Source organism: Oncorhynchus keta, chromosome 11, assembly GCF_023373465.1.
Source record: "Oncorhynchus keta strain PuntledgeMale-10-30-2019 chromosome 11, Oket_V2, whole genome shotgun sequence".
NCBI classification, from domain to species: domain Eukaryota; kingdom Metazoa; phylum Chordata; class Actinopteri; order Salmoniformes; family Salmonidae; genus Oncorhynchus; species Oncorhynchus keta.
In genome coordinates this window covers 3410446-3432997 of record NC_068431.1, presented here as the reverse complement: position 1 = coordinate 3432997, position 22552 = coordinate 3410446, and the positions used below count along the sequence as shown (strand labels likewise).

The following is a 22552-nucleotide window of genomic DNA, read 5'->3' as shown; positions in this document are numbered from 1 at the left end:
TTGAGGATTGATTCAAACAACGTTTTCCATGTTTCAGTCGATATTATGGAGTTAATTCGGAAAAAAGTTCGACATTTAGGTGACTGAATTTTCGGTTAGTTTCGGTAGCCAAATGCATAGTAACAAAACGGAACGTTGTGTCCTACACAAGCATCTTTCAGGAAAAACTGGACATCTGCTATGTAACTGAGAGTCTCCTCATTGAAACATCTGAAGTTCTTCAAAGGTAAATTATTTTATTTGATCCCTTTGCTGGTTTTTGTGAATGTTGCGTGCTAAATGCTAACGCTAAATGCTAAGCTAGCTGTCACCACTCTTACACAAATTATTGATTTTCTCTGGTTCTAAAGCATATTTTGAAAATCTGAGACGACAGGATTGTTAAGAAAAGGACAAGCTTGAGGACAGGCATATTTATTTCATTTCATTTGCAATTTTCAGAAATCGCTAATGTTGCGTTATGGTAATGAGCTTGAGGCTGTAGTCACGATCCCGCATGCGGGATGGGGCGGCCTAAGATTAATCTCTGCAAACAAAGCCTCATTTCAGATGAATTGATGTTCTGCGTGGATCTGTACCTGTAGCTCAGTAACTGGGAGCCAGGTGATTGATTAGTGTCTCCTCCCTGTAGCTCAGTAACTGGGAGCCAGGTGATTGATTAGTGTCTCCTCCCTGTAGCTCAGTAACTGGGAGCCAGGTGATTGATTAGTGTCTCCTCCCTGTAGCTCAGTAACTGGGAGCCAGGTGATTGATTATTGTCTCCTCTCTGTAGCTCAGTAACTGGGAGCCAGGTGATTGATTATTGTCTCCTCTCTGTAGCTCAGTAACTGGGAGCCAGGTGATTGCACCAGTGACATTACCCCCCTGTCAGCTCAGGAGACCGGGCCGACAACGTCTCCCTAGCCGGGGTGGTTGAGGCACCTCTCAGCCCCCTCTGAAGCTCAGCCCCCTGGGAGCCCCCAGGTGATTGATTACGTGTCTAACCCAGCATGCAGCAGCGTGGGAGCCAGGTGATTGTCCATTAGTGTCCCCGTGCGCCCTGACCAGCTGGCCAAGGCAGGGTTCTAACTGTAAGGAGCCAGGTTATATATTATATTTAATTATACATGTATATTATTTTTACATTTGTATTACATGCAGGGTGTAATTATGATGGTGTGTGTGTTGCAGGGCTCATGTGTGTCAGTGTGTTGCAGGGCGTAAGGTGATGTGATGTGTGTGTGTTGCAGGGCGTAATGGTGATGGTAACTGTGTTGCAGGGCGTAATGATTGTGTGTGTGTGTTGCAGGGTAATTGGTGTGTTGCAGGGGTGTGTGTGTGTGTGTGTGTGTGTTGCAGGGCATAATGATGGTGTGTGTTGCAGGCGTAATGATATTGTGTGTGTTGCAGGGCGTAATGGGAACTTGTGTTGCAGGGCGTAAAGAGCACTTGTGTTGCAGGGCGTAATGGTGGTGTGTGTTGCAGGGCGTAATGGTGTGTGTGTTGCAGGGCGTAATGGTGTGTGTGTTGCAGGCGTAATGGTGTGTGTGTTGCAGGGCGTAGCAGTTGCAGGGCGTAATGATGTGTGCTTGTGTTGCAGGGCGTTATGATGTGTGCTTGTGTTGCAGGGCGTAATGATGTGTGCTTGTGTTGCAGGGCGTAATGGTGGTGTGTGTTGCAGGGCGTAATGGTGGTGTGTGTTGCAGGCGTAATGGTGGTGTGTTGCAGGGCGTAATGGTGTGTGTGTTGCAGGGCGTAATGGTGTGTGTGTTGCAGGGCGTAATGGTGTGTGTGCCCCCAGGGCGTAATGGTGTGTGTGTTGCAGGGCGTAATGGTGTGTGTTTGTGTTGCAGGGCGTAATGGTGTGTGCTTGTGTTGCAGGGCGTAATGGTGTGTGCTTGTGTTGCAGGCGTAATGGTGTGTGCTTGTGTTGCAGGGCGTAATGGTGTGTGCTTGTGTTGCAGGGCGTAATGGTGTGTGCTTGTGTTGCAGGGCGTAATGGTGTGTGCTTGTGTTGCAGGGCGTAATGATGTGTGCTTGTGTTGCAGGGCGTAATGATGTGTGCTTGTGTTGCAGGGCGTATTGGTGTGTGTTGCAGGGCGTAATGGTGTGTGTGTTGCAGGGCGTAATGGTGGTGTGTGTTGCAGGGCGTAATGATGGTGTGTGTTGCAGGGCGTAATGGTGTGTGTTGCAGGGCGTAATGGTGTGTGTTGCAGGGCGTAATGGTGTGTGTTGCAGGGCGTATTGGTGTGTGTTGCAGGGCGTATTGGTGTGTGTTGCAGGGCGTATTGGTGTGTGTTGCAGGGCGTATTGGTGTGTGTTGCAGGGCGTATTGGTGTGTGTTGCAGGGCGTATTGGTGTGTGTTGCAGGGCGTGTTGGTGGTGTGTTGCAGGGCGTATTGGTGTGTGTTGCAGGGCGTATTGGTGTGTGTTGTGCGTATTGGTGTGTGTTGCAGGGCGTATTGGTGTGTGTTGCAGGGCGTATTGGTGTGTGTTGCAGGGCGTAATGGTGGTGTGTGTTGCAGGGCGTAATTGGTGTGTGTTGCAGGGCGTAATGGTGTGTGTTGCAGGGCGTAATGGTGTGTGTTGCAGGCGTAATGGTGTGTGTTGCAGGGCGTAATGGTGTGTGTTGCAGGGCGTATTGGTGTGTGTTGCAGGGCGTATTGGTGTGTGTTGCAGGGCGTATTGGTGTGTGTTGCAGGGCGTATTGGTGTGTGTTGCAGGGCGTATTGGTGTGTGTTGCAGGGCGTATTGGTGTGTGTTGCAGGGCGTAATGGTGGTGTGTGTTGCAGGGCGTATTGTGTGTGTGTTGCAGGGCGTATTGGTGTGTGTGTGTTGCAGGGCGTAATTGGTGTGTGTGTTGCAGGGCGTATTGGTGTGTGTGTTGCAGGGCGTATTGGTGTGTGTGTTGCAGGGCGTATTGGTGTGTGTGTGTTGCAGGGCGTATTGGTGTGTGTGTGTTGCAGGGCGTAATGGTGTGTGTGTATTGGTGTGTGTTGCAGGGCGTATTGGTGTGTGTGTGTTGCAGGGCGTATTGGTGTGTGTGTGTTGCAGGGTGTATTGGTGTGTGTGTGTTGCAGGGTGTATTGGTGTGTGTGTGTGTGTTGCAGGGCGTAATGATGGTGTGTGTTGCAGGGCGTAATGATGGTGTGTGTTGCAGGGCGTAATGATGTGTGTGTTGCAGGGCGTAATGATGTGTGTGTTGCAGGGCGTAATGATGGTGTGTGTTGCAGGGCGTAATGATGGTGTGTGTTGCAGGGCGTAATGATGGTGTGTGTTGCAGGGCGTAATGATGGTGTGTGTTGCAGGGCGTAATGATGGTGTGTGTTGCAGGGCGTAATGATGTGTGTGTTGCAGGGCGTAATGATGTGTGTGTTGCAGGGCGTAATGATGTGTGTGTTGCAGGGCGTAATGATGTGTGTGTGTTGCAGGGCGTAATGATGGTGTGTGTGTTGCAGGGCGTAATGATGGTGTGTGTGTTGCAGGGCGTAATGGTGTGTGTTTGTGTTGCAGGGCGTAATGGTGTGCTTGTGTTGCAGGGCGTAATGGTGTGTGCTTGTGTTGCAGGGCGTAATGGTGTGTGCTTGTGTTGCAGGGCGTAATGGTGTGTGCTTGTGTTGCAGGGCGTAATGTGTGTGCTTGTGTTGCAGGGCGTAATGATGTGTGCTTGTGTTGCAGGGCGTAATGATGTGTGCTTGTGTTGCAGGGCGTAATGATGTGTGCTTGTGTTGCAGGGCGTAATGATGTGTGCTTGTGTTGCAGGGCGTATTGGTGTGTGTTGCAGGGCGTAATGGTGGTGTGTGTTGCAGGGCGTAATGGTGTGTGTGTTGCAGGGCGTAATGGTGTGTGTGTTGCAGGGCGTAATGGTGGTGTGTGTTGCAGGGCGTAATGGTGGTGTGTGTTGCAGGGCGTAATGGTGGTGTGTGTTGCAGGGCGTAATGATGGTGTGTGTTGCAGGGCGTAATGATGGTGTGTGTTGCAGGGCGTAATGATGGTGTGTGTTGCAGGGCGTAATGGTGTGTGTTGCAGGGCGTAATGGTGTGTGTTGCAGGGCGTATTGGTGTGTGTTGCAGGGCGTATTGGTGTGTGTTGCAGGGCGTATTGGTGTGTGTTGCAGGGCGTATTGGTGTGTGTTGCAGGGCGTATTGGTGTGTGTTGCAGGGCGTATTGGTGTGTGTTGCAGGGCGTATTGGTGTGTGTTGCAGGGCGTATTGGTGTGTGTTGCAGGGCGTATTGGTGTGTGTTGCAGGGCGTAATGGTGTGTGTTGCAGGGCGTATTGGTGTGTGTTGCAGGGCGTATTGGTGTGTGTTGCAGGGCGTATTGGTGTGTGTTGCAGGGCGTATTGGTGTGTGTTGCAGGGCGTATTGTGTGTGTTGCAGGGCGTATTGGTGTGTGTTGCAGGGCGTATTGGTGTGTGTTGCAGGGCGTATTGGTGTGTGTTGCAGGGCGTAATGGTGTGTGTTGCAGGGCGTAATGGTGTGTGTTGCAGGGCGTATTGGTGTGTGTTGCAGGGCGTATTGGTGTGTGTTGCAGGGCGTATTGGTGTGTGTTGCAGGGCGTATTGGTGTGTGTTGCAGGGCGTATTGTGTGTGTTGCAGGGCGTATTGTGTGTGTGTTGCAGGGCGTATTGGTGTGTGTGTGTTGCAGGGCGTATTGGTGTGTGTGTTGCAGGGCGTATTGGTGTGTGTGTGTTGCAGGGCGTATTGTGTGTGTGTGTTGCAGGGCGTAATGATGTGTGTGTGTTGCAGGGCGTAATGATGGTGTGTGTGTTGCAGGGCGTAATGATGGTGTGTGTGTTGCAGGGCGTAATGATGTGTGTGTGTTGCAGGGCGTAATGATGTGTGTGTGTTGCAGGGCGTAATGGTGGTGTGTGTTGCAGGGCGTAATGGTGTGTGTGTTGCAGGGCGTAATGATGTGTGTGTTGCAGGGCGTAATGATGTGTGTGTTGCAGGGCGTAATGATGTGTGTGTTGCAGGGCGTAATGGTGTGTGTGTTGCAGGGCGTAATGGTGTGTGTGTTGCAGGGCGTAATGGTGTGTGTGTTGCAGGGCGTAATGGTGTGTGTGTTGCAGGGCGTAATGATGTGTGCTTGTGTTGCAGGGCGTATTGGTGGTGTGTGTAATGATGATGGTGTGTGTGTTGCAGGGCGTAATGGTGTGTGTGTTGCAGGGCGTAATGATGGTGTGTGTGTGTGTGTGTGTGTGTGTGTTGCAGGGCGTAATGATGGTGTGTGTGTGTGTGTGTGTGTGTGTGTGTGTGTGTGTGTGTGTGTGTGTGTGTGTGTGTGTGTGTGTGTGTGTGTGTGTGTGTGTGTGTGTGTGTGTGTGTGTGTGTGTGTTGCAGGGCGTAATGATGTGTGTGTTGCAGGGCGTAATGGTGTGTGTGTTGCAGGCGTAATGATGTGTGTGTTGCAGGGCGTAATGATGTGTGTGTTGCAGGGCGTAATGGTGTGTGTGTTGCAGGGCGTAATGATGTGTGTGTTGCAGGGCGTAATGGTGTGTGTGTTGCAGGGCGTAATGGTGTGTGTGTTGCAGGGCGTAATGATGGTGTGTGTGTGTGTGTGTGTTGCAGGGCGTAATGATGGTGTGTGTGTGTGTGTGTGTGTGTGTGTGTGTGTGTGTGTTGCAGGGCGTAATGGTGTGTGTGTTGCAGGGCGTAATGGTGTGTGTGTTGCAGGGCGTAATGGTGTGTGTGTTGCAGGGCGTAATGGTGTGTGTGTTGCAGGGCGTAATGGTGTGTGTGTTGCAGGGCGTAATGGTGTGTGTGTTGCAGGGCGTAATGGTGTGTGTGTTGCAGGGCGTAATGGTGTGTGTGTTGCAGGGCGTAATGATGTGTGTGTTGCAGGGCGTAATGATGTGTGTGTTGCAGGGCGTAATGATGTGTGTGTTGCAGGGCGTAATGATGGTGTGTGTTGCAGGGCGTAATGATGATGGTGTGTGTGTGTGTGTGTGTGTGTGTGTGTGTGTGTGTGTGTGTGTGTGTGTGTGTGTGTGTGTTGCAGGGCGTAATGATGACGTGTGTTGCAGGGCGTAATGATGTGTGTGTGTGTGTGTGTGTGTGTGTTGCAGGGCGTAATGGTGTGTGTGTGTGTGTGTGTGTGTGTTGCAGGGCGTAATGATGACGTGTGTTGCAGGGCGTAATGGTGTGTGTGTGTGTGTGTGTGTGTGTGTGTGTGTGTGTTGCAGGGCGTAATGATGACGTGAAGTGTTTCTGCTGTGACGGGGGTCTGAGATGCTGGGAGTCAGGTGACGACCCCTGGGTGGAGCACGCCAAATGGTTCCCTAGGTAACCAACCATTACATCACTGCCGTCTTGGTCCAGTGCCTGACCTAGATGAAAAGGCACCAATGGCTGTGTGCCACGTCATGGATTAGACAGTCGGGCCTCAAATTGTTATGTCATACTGTATGATGTGGTTAGCCGATATGTTAAACACTTATCCAGGCTTTGTTAGGCTGCGGTCCAAACCCTTAAAAGACACACCCTCGTCCACTTACCCGCCTTATGCCCTAGAGGGAATCCCCGTCACCATCTTGGAGGGCGGTCCAAATAATTAGCCAAGGGAAGTTTGCAACATAAACCCCTCGGCCCTCGTTTTTAGTGGGCTTTTCGAGTGTATAATGATGTTCACTCCGAGCCTGAAACTTCCCATAATTCAATTCACCACGATTTGAACATCCGCTAAGAAAAGTCCACGAAAACGTAAAAACAACATCAATGGAGAAGTCAAGTGGAAGTAAAAACAAATTGTTCTACTAACGCACATGATGGCACAAACACGTCTCGTAAAAAGTAAATATGTTTTTGTTTGGTTAGCTTTTGGAAATTGTAGAAATATTTTTTTTTTCCTTCAGAAGTTCTAGCTAGGCAGGCTAACGTTAGTTAACTAATTAATTTGCTAGCTATCACACAGTAGGCATCTATTAATAATTATATAGTTAATATAAGTAGACATGCAATTATAATTGGCTGTAGAGCATATAAAGCACCCACAAGCTACCGGTGGCTGAAAACACAATCATCGCAGGATGAATGAGTGACGAATTTCCGGCCAATGGCGGTCCATTTAAAATGAAATCCTTCCTCCCTCGCCCTGCAACCAGGCAGGAACTCAACGTGTGTGTGTTAGGTACTGCAAGTGCCTTCACAAAGTATTCACACCCATTGACCTTTTCCACATTTTGTTGTTACAAAGTGGGTTTAAAATGGATTTGTCTTTTATTTTTGTCAACGATCTACACAAAATACCCGAGTGCTAACTATTGTAAAAAAAAATATATAATAGGAAAATTAATCACTATACTATCACAGTATAACTTGATCAGTATTCAACCCCCGGAGTCAATCACCATCTTCTCAAAATTCTCGTCAAATTTCTGGATAAACAATAGCCTAAAACCAAATATACACCGGAGTTTTTATTTTTATCTCACCTTTTATTTAACCAGGTAGGCCAGTTGAGAACAAGTTCTCATTTACAACTGCGACCTGGCCAAGAAGAAGCAAAGCAGTGCGACACAAACAACAACGCAGTTACACATAAACAAACGTAGAGTCAAGAACAATAGAAAAGTCTATATACAGTGAGTGCAAATGTAATAAGATTAGGGAGGTAAGGCAATAAATGGGCTGTAGAGGTGAAATAATTACCATTTTAGCATTAACACTGGAGTGATCGATGTGCAGATGATGAATGTGCAAGTAGAGATACTGGGGTGCAAAGGAACAAAAAATAAATGACAATATGGGGATGAGGTAGTTGGGTGGGTTATTTACAGATTGTCTATGTACAGGTGCAATGATCGGTAAGCTGCTCTGACATCTGATGCTTAAAGTTAGTGAGGGAGATATGAGTTTCCAGCTTCGGTGATTTTTGCAATTCGTTCCAGTCATTGGCAGCAGAGAACTGGAAGGAAAGGCAGCCAAATGAGTAGTTGGCTTTGGGGGTGACCGGTGAAATATACCTGCTGGAGCACGTGCTACAGGTGGGTGCTGCTATGGTGACCAGTGAGCTGAGATAAGGCAGGGCTTTACCTAGCAAAGACTTATAGATGACCTGGAGCCAGTGGGTTTGGCAACGAATATGAAGCGAGGGCCAGCCAACGAGGGCTTACAGGTCGCAGTGGTGGGTAGTATATGGGGCTTTGGTGACAAAACGGATGGCACTGTGATAGACTTCATCCAGTTTGCTGAGTAGAGTGTTGGAGGTTGTTTTGTAAAGGACATCGCCAAAGTCAAGGATCGGTAGGATAGTGCGTTTTACGAGGGTATGTTTGGCAGCATGAGTGAAGAATGCTTTGTTGCGAAATAGAAAGCTGATTCAAGATTTAATTTTGGATTGGAGATGCTTAATGTGAGTCTGGAATGAGCGTTTACAGTCTAACCAGACACCTAGGTATTTGTAGTTGTCCACGTATTCTGAGTCAAAACCGTCCAGAGTAGTGATACTAGACAGGCGGGCGGGTGCGGGCAGCGATCGTCCAAAGAAGGGCCAGAAGTATACAGAATGGTGTCGTCTGCGTAGAGGTGGATCAGAGAATCACCAGCAGCAAGAGCGACATCATTGATGTATACAGAGAAGAGATTTGGCGCGAGAATTTAACCCTTTGGCAACCTCATAGAGACTGGACAACAGGCCCTCCGATTTGACACGCTGAACTCTGTCTGAGAAGTAGTTGGTGAAGCAGGCGAGGCAGTCATTTGAGAAACCAAGGCTGTTTAGTTTGCCGATAAGAATGTGGTGATTGACAGAGTCGAAATCATTGGCAAGGTTGATGAAGACAGCTGCACAGTATTGTCTTTTAACGATTGCGTTTATGATATTGTTTAGGAGCTTGAGCATGGCTGAGGCGCACCCATGACCATCTCGGAAACCAGATTGCATAGTGGAGAAGGTATGGTGGGATTCGAAATGGTCAGTAATCTGTTTAACTTGGCTTTCGAAGACTTTAGAAAGGCAAGGTGGGATATATATAGATCTGTAACAATTTAGATGTCGAGTGTCTTCCCCTTTGAAGAGGGGGATGACCGCGGCAGCTTTCCAATAATTCTAGATCTTAGACGATACGAAAGAGTTTTAACAGGCTAGTAATAGGGGTTGCAACAATTTGCGGCAGAGCATTTTAGAAAAAGAGGATCCAGATTGTCGAGCCCAGCTGATTTGTTGGGGTCCAGATTTTGCAACTCTTTCAGAACATCAGCTATCTGGGTTTTGGGTGAAGGAGAAATGGGTTTGGGCAAGTTTGGGCAAGTTGCTGTGGGGGGTGCCGGGCAGTTGACCAGAGTAGGGGTAGCCAGGATGGAAAGCATGGCCAGCCGTAGAAAAATCCTTATTGAAATTCTCAATTATCGTGAATTTATCGGTGGTGACAGTGTTTCCTAGTCTCAGTGCAGTGGGCAGCTGGGAGGAGGTGCTCTTATTCTCCATGGACTTTAGTGTCCTAGAACTTTTTGACTTTGTGCTACAGGATGCATATTTCTGTTTGAAAAAGCTAGCCTTTGTTTTCCTGACTGACTGCATATCGGTTCCTAACCTCCCTGAACAGTTGCATATTGTGGGGGCTATTCGATGCTAATGCAATATGCCACAGGATGTTTTTGTGCTGGTCAAGGGCAGTCAAGTCTGGAGTGAACCAAGGGCTGTATCTGTTCCTGGTTCTACATTTTTTTTTGAATGGGGCATGCTTATTTAAGATGGTGAGGAAAGCACTTTTAAAGAGCAACCAGGCATCTTCTACTGACGGAATGAGGTCAATGTCATTCCAGGATACCCGGCCAGGTCGATTAGAAAGGCCTGCTCGCAGAAGTGTTTTAGGGAGCGTTTGACAGTGATGAGGGGTGGTCGTTTGACCGTGAACCCATTACGGATGCAGGCAATGAGGCAGTGATTGCTGAGATCCTGGTTGAAGACAGCGGAGGTGTATTTAGAGGGCAGGTTGGTCAGGATGATATCTTTGAGTGTGCGTGTGTTTACGGATTTAGGGTTATACGTGGTAGGTTCCATGATAATTTGTGTGAGATTGAGGGCATCAAGCTTAGATTGTAGGACGCCTGGGATGTTAAGCATGTCCCTGTTTAGATCACCTAACATTACAAGCTGTGAAGATTGATGGGGGGAAATCAATTCACATATGGTGTCCAGGGCACAGCTGGGGGCAGAGGGTGGTCTATAGCAAGCGGCAACATTGAGGGACTTATTTCTAGATAGCTGAATTTTTAGAAGTAGAAGCTTGAATTGTTTGGGTACAGACCTGGATAGTATGACAGAACTCTGCAGGCTGTCTCTGCAGTAGACTGGGCACAGACCTGGATAGTATGACAGAACTCTGCAGGCTGTCTCTGCAGTAGATTGGGCACAGACCTGGATAGCAGGACAGAACTCTGCAGGCTGTCTCTGCAGTAGATTGGGCACAGACCTGGATAGTATGACAGAACTCTGCAGGCTGTCTCTGCAGTAGACTGGGCACAGACCTGGATAGTATGACAGAACTCTGCAGGCTGTCTCTGCAGTAGACTGGGCACAGACCTGGATAGTATGACAGAACTCTGCAGGCTGTCTCTGCAGTAGATTGCATCTCCGCCCCCATTGGCAGTTCTATCTTGTCGGAAAGTGTTATAGTTAGGGATGGAAATGCCAGGACTTTTGGTGGCCTTCCTAACATCCGGACATCCGGATTAGCAGTGTGCTAAGGCAGTGAATAAAACAAACTTAGGGAGGAGGCTTCTAATGTTAACATACATGAAACCAAGGAAGCTTTTATGGTTACAGAAGTCAACAAATGAGAGCGCCTGGGGAATGGGAGTGGAGCTAGGCACTGCAGGGCCTGGGGAATGGGAGTGGAGCTAGGCACTGCAGGGCCTGGGGAATGGGAGTGGAGCTAGGCACTGCAGAGCCTGGGGAATGGGAGTGGAGCTGGGCACTGCAGGGCCTGGGGAATGGGAGTGATGCTGGGCACTGCAGGGCCTGGGGAATGGGAGTGATGCTGTGCACTGCAGGGCCTGGGGAATGGGAGTGATGCTGTGCACTGCAGGGCCTGGGGAATGGGAGTGATGCTGTGCACTGCAGGGCCTGGGGAATGGGAGTGATGCTGGGCACTGCAGGGCCTGGGGAATGGGAGTGATGCTGGGCACTGCAGGGCCTGGGGAATGGGAGTGGAGCTAGGCACTGCAGGGCCTGGGGAATGGGAGTGATGCTGTGCACTGCAGGGCCTGGGGAATGGGAGTGATGCTGGGCACTGCAGGGCCTGGGGAATGGGAGTGGAGCTAGGCACTGCAGGGCCTGGGGAATGGGAGTGATGCTGGGCACTGCGGGGCCTGGATTCACCTCTACATCACTAGAGGAGGAGTAGGATGAGGGTAAAGGCTAACAGAACTGGTTGTCTAGTGCGCTGGTTACAGAGAATAAAAGGAGCAGATTTCTGAGCATGTTAGATTAGATTCCAGGCATAATGTACAGACAAGGGTATGGTAGGATGTGAGTACAGAGGTAAACCTAGGCGTTGAGTGATGATGAGAGAGGTTTAGTCTCTGGAGGCACCAGTTAAGCCAGGTGAGATCTCCACATGTGTGTGAGGTGGGACAAAAGAGCTATCTAAGGCATTTTGAGTGGGACTGAGGGCTCTACAGTGAAATTAAACAATTAGAACTAGCCAAGACAGCAGTAGACGAGGCATATTGACATTATAGAGAGGCATAAAGTAATCACAGGTGTTGATCAGGAGAGCTAAGACAACAACGGGTAAATGGCGATGAAATGGGCAGAGCGGGTCAGTGAGGTACATACAGGAGTTCAAGGCTGGGGCCGGCAGGTGAACAAAGTGTTATTAGACTTATTTACCACCATAATTTGCAAATAAATTCATAAAAAATCCTACAAGGTGATTTTCTGGATTTTTTTGCTCATTTTATCCGTCATAGTTGAAGTGTACCTATGATGAAAATTACAGGCCTCATCTTTTTATATGGGAGAACTTGCACAATTGGTGGCTGACTAAATACTTTTTTGCCCCACTGTATATTATTGTGACTATGGTAACCTATCAGTATATATTAATGTAACTATGGTAACCTGTCAGTATATATTAATGTGACTATGGTAACCTGTCAGTGTATATTAATGTGACTATGGTAACCTGTCAGTATATATTAATGTGACTATGGTAACCTGTCAGTGTATATTAATGTGACTATGGTAACCTGTCAGTATATATTAATGTGACTATGGTAACCTGTCAGTATATATTAATGTGACTATGGTAACCTGTCAGTATATATTAAATGTAACTATGGTAACCTGTCAGTATATATTAATGTAACTATGGTAACCTCCAGGTGTCAGCATATATTAATGTGACTATGGTAACCTGTCAGTATATATTAAATGTAACTATGGTAACCTGTCAGTATATATTAATGTAACTATGGTAACCTCCAGGTGTCAGCATATATTAATGTAACTATGGTAACCTCCAGGTGTGTGTACCTGCTCCAGGAGAAAGGTCAGGAGTTTGTCCATCAGATCCAGGCTCGCTTCCCTCGCCTCTTTGAACAGGTAACACCTGCTTATACACCTTATTCACACCATTGTTTATTTACCAACAATCACATTTTCTAACGGGCTAGGCATTGAAATGGCCTGTTGAAGCAAAAACAGAACTCTTCCTAAAGTGTAGAAACGTCCTAGAGTGTAACTGCTAAACATGGGGCGGCAAGTAGCCTAGTGGTTAGAGCGCTGAGCCAGTAACCAGCAGGTAGCCTAGTGGTTAGAGCCAGTAACCGAAAGGTTGCTAGATTGAATCTCTGAGCTGACGAGGTAAAAATCTGTTGTTCTGCCCCTGAACAAGGCAGTTAACCCACTGTTCTTAACTGATTTGCCTAGTTAATAAATAAAGGTAAAAAAATAAATATAAAAAACCTACTCACTAAAACTAAGTTATGTTATTTTGGATACCCTGAAGAGCTAGTGTATTGTCATTGTTATCTGCCCTGATTATAAAAATACCTAACTGTTTATTAGCCGTCTGGTAGAACATTGAGCTGTGAATAAAGTAGCGATGTGCACGGTTAATCGAATATCCGGATATCCAAATGGACTTGTTCATTTTTTTGTAGTGTGTTTTTCCCAGCCTATTTTATCAGTGAAAAGCTTTGTTATAAATTAAATTAGATTATCCTTGTGACATTGTTACATAAAACCATATACACTATATATACAAAGTATGTGGACACCCCTTCAAATTAGTGGATTCGGCTATTTCAACCACACGTTGCTGACAGGTGTTTAAAATCAAGCACACCACCATGCAATCTCCATAGACAAACATTGGCAGTAGAATGGCCTTACTGAAGAGCTCAGTGACTTTCAATGTGGCACCGTCATAGGATGCCACCTTTCCAACGAGTCAGTTTGCCAAATTTCAGCCCTGCTAGAGCTGCCCCGGTGACTGTAAGTGATTTTATTGTGAAGTGGAAGCGTGTAGGAGCAACAATGGCTCAGCCACGAAGTGGTAGGCCACACAAGCTCAAGAACGGGACCGCTGATTGCAACACTCACTACTGAGTTCCAAACTGCCTCTGGAAGCAACAGCAACACAATAACGGTTTGTCGGGAGCGTCATGAAATGGGTTTCCATGGCTGAGCAGCCGCACACAAGCCTAAGATCACCACATGCAATACCAAGCATCAGCTGGAGTGGTGTAAATCTCGCCGCCATTGGACTTTGGAGCAGTGGAAACACGTTCTCTGGAGTTATGAATCACTCTTCATTATCTGGCAGTCCGATGGCCAACTCTGGGTTTGGTGGATGGCAGGAGAACGCTACCTGCCCCAATGCATAGTGCTAACTGTAAAGTTTGGTGGATGAGGAATAATGGTCTAGGGCTGTTTTTCATGGTTTGAGCTAGGCCCCTTAGTTCCAGGGAAGGGAAACCTTTACGCTACAGCATACGATTACATTCTAGGCAATTCTGTGCTTCCAACTTTGTGGCAACAGTTTGTGGAAGGCCCTTTCCTGTTTCAGCATGACAATGCCCCCGTGCACAACGCGAGATCCAGACTGAAATGGTTTGTCGAGATCAGTGTTGAAGAACTTGACTGGCCTGCATAGAGCCCTGACCTCAACCCCATCAAACACCTTTGGGTTGAAATGGAACGCCGACTGCGAGCCAGGCCTAATCACCCGACCTCTCTAATGCTCTTGTGGCTGAATGGAAGCAAGAAGATACTTGCTTGGGCCAGGTGTGTCAAACTTGTAGTGTCATACCCCTGAAGACTTGAAGCTAATCGCTGCTAAAGGTGCATCAACAAAGTACTGAGTAAAGCTTCTGAATACTTAAGTAAAAGTAGCCAACAAGTGCTCAGCATATGTGGGACCTCTTTCAAGACTCTTGGAAAAGCCTTCCAGGTGAAGCTGATTGAGAGAATGCCAAGAGTGTGCAAAGCTGTGATCAAGGCGCTGGGTAGCTATTTGGTTAAATATTTAGCCTTAAGGCTTGGGGGTAGAAGCTGTTCAGGGTCCTGTTGGTTCCAGACTTGGTACCATGCGGTAGCAGAGAGAACAGTCTATGACTTGGGTGGATAGTGTCTTTGACCATTTTTAGGGCCTTCCTCTGACACCGCCTGGTTTAGAGGTCCTGGATGGCAGGGAGCCTTAATCCCAGTGATCAAATTGTATTGGACACATACACCTGGTTAGCAGATGTTAATGCGAGTTTAGCGAAATGCTTGTGCTTCTAGTCCCGACAGTGCAGTAATATCTAACAAGTAATCTAACAATTCCACAACAACTACATAATATACACAAATCTGAAGGGATGGAATAAGAATATGTACATATAATATAAATAAAATATATAAAATATAAATATATGGATGACCGAGCGGCATAGGCAAGATGCAATAGATGGTATAAAATTCAATATATACCGTGGGGCAAAAAAGTATTTAGTCAGCCACCAATTGTGCAAGTTCTCCCACTTAAAAAGATGAGAGGCCTGTAATTTTCATCATAGGTACACTTCAACTTTGACAGACAAAATGAGAAAAAAGTCCAGAAAATCACATTGTAGGATTTTGAATGAATTTATTTGTAAATTATGGTGGAAAATAAGTATTTGGTCATCTACAAACAAGCAAGATTTCTGGCTCTCACAGACCCAGGTCCCAGTTTTGATGCACCTGTACTGACCTCGCCTTCTGGATGATGTATTGGGCAGTACGCACTACCCACTGTATCACCTTGCGGTCGGATGCCAAGCAGTTGCCATACCAAGCGGTGATGCAGCCAGTCAAGATACTGTCAATGTCAATGGTGCAGCTGTAGAACTTTGAGGGTCTGGGGGCCCATGACAAGTATTTTCAACCACCTGACATGTCCTCTTCATGACTGTGTGTGTGTGGACCATGATAGATCCTTAGTGATGTGGACACCGAGGAACTTGAAGCTCTCGACCTGCTCCACTACAGCCCTGTCGATGAGAATGTGGGCGTGCTCCTTTTCCTGTAATCCATCAATCAACTCCTTGGTCTTACTGACGTTGAGGGAGAGGTTGTTGTCCTGGCACCACGCTGCCAGTTCTCTGACCTCTTCCATTGTAGGCTGTCTCATCGCCATAGGTGATCAGGCCTACCACGTGGTGTCACAAGCAAACTTGATGTTGTAGTTGTGTAGTTGAGGCCATGCAGTCGTGGGTCAACAGGGAGGGACTGAGCACACACCCCTGAGGGGCCCCCGTGTTAAGGATCAGCGTGGTGGATGTGTTGTTACTCTCACAACCGGGGGGCAGCTCGTCAGGAAGTCCAGGATCCAGTTGCAGAGGGAGGTGTTTAGTCCCAGGGCCCTGAGCTTGGATGGCACTATGGTGTTGAACGTTGAGCTGTAATCAATGAACAGCGTTCTCAAGTAGAGTTCCTCTTATCCAGGTGGGAAAGGGCACTCTGGAGTGCAATGAAGATTGCGTCGTCTGTGGATTTATTGGGGCGGTATGCGAAGTGGATTAGGTGCAGGATATCTGAGATGATGGTGTTGTGAGCCATCAAAAGCATTTCATGGCAACAGATGTGTGTTTTATGTTACCTATGTTGTTCCCAGGCACAAGGACTGTGGTGGTCTGATTTGAAACATGTAGGTATTACATACTGGGTCAGGCAGAGGTTGAAAATGTCAGTGGAGATGCATGCCAGTACGCATCCTGGTAATCCATCTGTCCCTGTGGCCTTGTGAATGTTAAACGTCTTAAATCACATACGGAGATTGCATTTATTTTTTGGACCATGCTGACGTCAGGGAAAAAAATGTTGATTAGTGAAATATTGTCAAATGCCTAGAATAACCCTGTATTATCTGACTGGTCTGATCAGGAAGTTAACTCACTCCTGGCCCCTCCCCCTACAGCTCCTAACCAATGGGGACAGCAGCTCCAGAGAGTTTGTGGACCCCCCAGGTGAGTGACTCCTGACTTCAACTGAATTTAAACCTTGACAGAATGTTGATATCACTGTTCAGCCATGAGACAGACCTCCACTATGTTGATATCACTGTTAACTCCCTCCCACCTCTTCTCTCTTTCTACTTCTTGCTGTCCCCCCCACCTCAGGTGAGGAGCGCTCGGAGGATGCCGTGATGATGAACACTGCGGTGGTTGTGTCGTCACTAGAGATGGGGTTTGAGCGTGGCCTGGTGAAGCAGACAGTCCAGAGTAAGATTCTGACCAGTGGAGAGAACTACAAGACGGTCCAGGAACTGGTCTCAGACCTGCTGAGTGCAGAAGATCAGAAGAGAGAGGAGGAGAGAGAGATGCTGGCCGAGGAGATGGCTTCTGGTACGACAAACATTCTGAAACACGTCTCTGAGCTGTCTGTTTAAACTACTATGACATGCTGAATGTACCGAGCTGTCTGTTTGAACTACTATGACATGCTGAATGTACCGAGCTGTCTGTTTGAACTACTGGCACACAGCTTGTACACCCATGCATACCCCACAAGACATGCCACCAGAGGTCTCTTCACAGTCCCCAAGTCCAGAACAGACTATGGGAGGTGCACAGTACTACATAGAGCCATGACTACATGGAACTCTATTCCACAGTACTACATAGAGCCATGACTACATGGAACTCTGTTCCACAGTACTACATAGAGCCATGACTACATGGAACTCTGTTCCACAGTACTACATAGAGCCATGACTACATGGAACTCTATTCCACAGTACTACATAGAGCCACGACTACATGGAACTCTGTTCCACAGTACTACATAGAGCCATGACTACATGGAACTCTATTCCACAGTACTACATAGAGCCACGACTACATGGAACTCTATTCCACAGTACTACATAGAGCCACGACTACATGGAACTCTGTTCCACAGTACTACATAGAGCCATGACTACATGGAACTCTGTTCCACAGTACTACATAGAGCCATGGCTACATGGAACTCTGTTCCACAGTACTACATAGAGCCATGACTACATAGAACTCTGTTCCACAGTACTACATAGAGCCATGACTACATGGAACTCTGTTCCACAGTACTACATAGAGCCATGACTACATGGAACTCTGTTCCACAGTACTACATAGAGCCATGGCTACATGGAACTCTGTTCCACAGTACTACATAGAGCCATGACTACATAGAACTCTATTCCACAGTACTACATAGAGCCATGACTACATGGAACTCTGTTCCACAGTACTACATAGAGCCATAACTACATGGAACTCTGTTCCACAGTACTACATAGAACTCTATTCCACAGTACTACATAGAGCCATGACTACATGGAACTCTATTCCACAGTACTACATAGAGCCATGACTACATGGAACTCTGTTCCACAGTACTACATAGAGCCATGACTACATGGATCTCTGTTCCACAGTACTACATAGAGCCATGGCTACATGGAACTCTGTTCCACAGTACTACATAGAGCCATGACTACATAGAACTCTATTCCACAGTACTACATAGAGCCATGACTACATGGAACTCTATTCCACAGTACTACATAGAGCCATGACTACATGGAACTCTGTTCCACAGTACTACATAGAGCCATGGCTACATGGAACTCTGTTCCACAGTACTACATAGAGCCATGACTACATAGAACTCTATTCCACAGTACTACATAGAGCCATGACTACATGGAACTCTGTTCCACAGTACTACATAGAGCCATAACTACATGGAACTCTGTTCCACAGTACTACATAGAGCCATGACTACATAGAACTCTATTCCACAGTACTACATAGAGCCATGACTACATGGAACTCTATTCCACAGTACTACATAGAGCCATGACTACATGGAACTCTATTCCACAGTACTACATAGAGCCATGACTACATGGAACTCTGTTCCACAGTACTACATAGAGCCATGACTACATGGAACTCTGTTCCACAGTACTACATAGAGCCATGACTACATGGAACTCTATTCCACAGTACTACATAGAGCCATGACTACATGGAACTCTATTCCACAGTACTACATAGAGCCATGACTACATGGAACTCTGTTCCACAGTACTACATAGAGCCATGACTACATGGAACTCTATTCCACAGTACTACATAGAGCCATGACTACATGGAACTCTGTTCCACAGTACTACATAGAGCCATGACTACATGGAACTCTGTTCCACAGTACTACATAGAGCCACGACTACATGGAACTCTGTTCCACAGTACTACATAGAGCCATGACTACATGGAACTCTATTCCACAGTACTACATAGAGCCATGACTACATGGAACTCTGTTCCACAGTACTACATAGAGCCATGACTACATGGAACTCTGTTCCACAGTACTACATAGAGCCATGACTACATGAAACTCTATTCCACAGTACTACATAGAGCCATGACTACATGGAACTCTATTCCACAGTACTACATAGAGCCATGACTACATGGAACTCTATTCCACAGTACTACATAGAGCCATGACTACATGGAACTCTATTCCACAGTACTACATAGAGCCATGACTACATGGAACTCTGTTCCACAGTACTACATAGAGCCATGACTACATGGAACTCTATTCCACAGTACTACATAGAACCATGACTACATGGAACTCTGTTACACAGTACTACATAGAGCCATGACTACATGGAACTCTGTTCCACAGTACTACATAGAGCCATGACTACATGGAACTCTATTCCACAGTACTACATAGAGCCATGACTACATGGAACTCTATTCCACAGTACTACATAGAGCCATGACTACATGGAACTCTATTCCACAGTACTACATAGAGCCATGACTACATGGAACTCTGTTCCACAGTACTACATAGAGCCATGACTACATGAAACTCTATTCCACAGTACTACATGGAACTACATGAAACTCTATTCCACAGTACTACATAGAGCCATGACTACATGGAACTCTGTTCCACAGTACTACATAGAGCCATGACTACATGGAACTCTATTCCACAGTACTACATAGAGCCATGACTACATGGAACTCTGTTCCACAGTACTACATAGAGCCATGACTACATGGAACTCTATTCCACAGTACTACATAGAGCCATGACTACATGGAACTCTGTTCCACAGTACTACATAGAGCCATGACTACATGGAACTCTGTTCCACAGTACTACATAGAGCCATGACTACATGGAACTCTATTCCACAGTACTACATAGAGCCATGACTACATGGAACTCTATTCCACAGTACTACATAGAGCCATGACTACATGGAACTCTATTCCACAGTACTACATAGAGCCATGACTACATGGAACTCTATTCCACAGTACTACATAGAGCCATGACTACATGGAACTCTATTCCACAGTACTACATAGAGCCATGACTACATGGAACTCTGTTCCACAGTACTACATAGAGCCATGACTACATGGAACTCTGTTCCACAGTACTACATAGAGCCATGACTACATGGAACTCTATTCCACAGTACTACATAGAGCCATGACTACATGGAACTCTATTCCACAGTACTACATAGAGCCATGACTACATGGAACTCTATTCCACAGTATTACATAGAGCCATGACTACATGGAACTCTGTTCCACAGTACTACATAGAGCCATGACTACATGGAACTCTGTTCCACAGTACTACATAGAGACATGACTACATGGAACTCTATTCCACAGTACTACATAGAGTCATGACTACATGGAACTCTATTCCACAGTACTACATAGAGCCATGACTACATAGAACTCTATTCCACAGTACTACATAGAGCCATGACTACATGGAACTCTATTCCACAGTACTACATAGAGCCATGACTACATGGAACTCTATTCCACAGTACTACATAGAGCCATGACTACATGGAACTCTATTCCACAGTACTACATAGAGCCATGACTACATGGAACTCTATTCCACAGTACTACATAGAGCCATGACTACATGGAACTCTATTCCACAGTACTACATAGAGTCATGACTACATGGAACTCTATTCCACAGTACTATATAGAGCCATGACTACATGGAACTCTATTCCACAGTACTACATAGAGATATGACTACATGGAACTCTATTCCACAGTACTACATAGAGCCATGACTACATGGAACTCTATTCCACAGTACTACATAGAGCCATGACTACATGGAACTCTATTCCACAGTACTACATAGAGCCATGACTACATGGAACTCTATTCCACAGTACTACATAGAGCCATGACTACATGGAACTCTATTCCACAGTACTACATAGAGTCATGACTACATGGAACTCTATTCCACAGTACTATATAGAGCCATGACTACATGGAACTCTATTCCACAGTCCTACATAGAGCCATGACTACATGGAACTCTATTCCACAGTAGTACATAGAGCCATGACTACATGGAACTCTATTCCACAGTCCTACATAGAGCCATGACTACATGGAACTCTATTCCACAGTAGTACATAGAGCCATGACTACATGGAACTCTATTCCACAGTAGTACATAGAGCCATGACTACATGGAACTCTATTCCACATTACTACATAGAACCATGACTACATGGAACTCTGTTCCACATCAGGTAACTGATGCAGCAGTAGAATCAGATTTTAAAAAAAAGTTAAATGCACCTTATGGAACAGCGAGGACTGTGAAGAGAGAGACACACTGCACACACTTACAGTTCATTCTCCCTGTCTGAGTCTGTAATACCAACATGTTTCAAGCAGACCACCATAGTCCCTGTGCCCAAGAACACTAAGGTAACCTGCACAAATGACTACAGACCCGTAACACTCACGACTGTAACACTCAGTCCCCTCCCATCCTGTACTCCCTGTTCACTCATGACTGCACGGCCAGGCACGACTCCAACACCATCATTAAGTTTGCCGATGACACAACAGTGGTAGGCCTGATCACTGAGAATGACGAGACAGCCTATAGGGAGGAGGTCAGAGACCTGACCGGTGCAGAGTCAATGTGGAGGCTATATACAGGGTATTACGGTACAGAGTCAATGTGGAGGCTATATACAGGGTATTACGGTACAGAGTCAATGTGGAGGCTATATACAGGGTATTACGGTACAGAGTCAATGTGGAGGCTATATACAGGGTATTACGGTACAGAGTCAATGTGGAGGCTATATACAGGGTATTACGGTACAGAGTCAATGTGGAGGCTATATACAGGGTATTACGGTACAGAGTCAATGTGGAGGCTATATACAGGGTATTACGGTACAGAGTCAATGTGGAGGCTATATACAGGGTATTACGGTACAGAGTCAATGTGGAGGCTATATACAGGGTATTACCGTACAGAGTCAATGTGGAGGCTATATACAGGGTATTACGGTACAGAGTCAATGTGGAGGCTATATACAGGGTATTACGGTACAGAGTCAATGTGGAGGCTATATACAGGGTATTACCGTATAGCCTCCACATTGACTCTGTACCGGTACCCCTGTATATAGCATCCACATTGACTCTGTACCAGTACCCCTGTATATAGCATCCACATTGACTCTGTACCGGTACCCCCTGTATATAGCCTCCACACTGACTCTGTACCGGTATCCCCTGTATATAGCCTCCACATTGACTCGGTACCGGTACCCCCTGTATATAGCCTCCAGATTGACTCGGTACCGGTACCCCTGTATATAGCCTCCACATTGACTCTGTACTGGTAACCAATTTGTAAGTCCTTCTGTGGCTCAGTTGGTAGAGCATGGCGCTTGTAACGCCAGGGTAGTCTGGATAAGTATGCACACATGACTGTAAGTCGCTTTGGACTCAGCTAAATGCATATATTATATTATATTATTATTATATTATTATATTATATAAATATTAAATGTAAGCGTCCCTTAAATGTAAATGTATAGCCTCCACATTGATGCTGTACCGTAACACCCCTGTATATAACCTCCACATTGACTGTACCGTAATACCCTGTATATAGCCTCCACATTGACGCTGTACCGTAATACCCTGTATATAGCCTCCACATTGATTCTGTACCGGTACCCCCTGTATATAGCCTCCACATTGACTCTGT

At 46.4% G+C, this 22552-nt stretch overlaps 1 pseudogene across 1 annotated transcript in view; it reads left to right on the top strand.

Annotated features, from left to right (window-relative positions):
- Window positions 1-22552, top strand: part of LOC118373087 (baculoviral IAP repeat-containing protein 2-like) — a 63372-nt pseudogene that overhangs the window by 24801 nt on the left and 16019 nt on the right. Inside the window, exons 6-11 of the transcript XR_008146740.1 lie at window positions 585-616; window positions 839-1067; window positions 6157-6264; window positions 12451-12529; window positions 16371-16419; window positions 16573-16797. The product of XR_008146740.1 is annotated as a baculoviral IAP repeat-containing protein 2-like (transcript). The remainder of the gene's footprint in view (window positions 1-584; window positions 617-838; window positions 1068-6156; window positions 6265-12450; window positions 12530-16370; window positions 16420-16572; window positions 16798-22552) is intronic.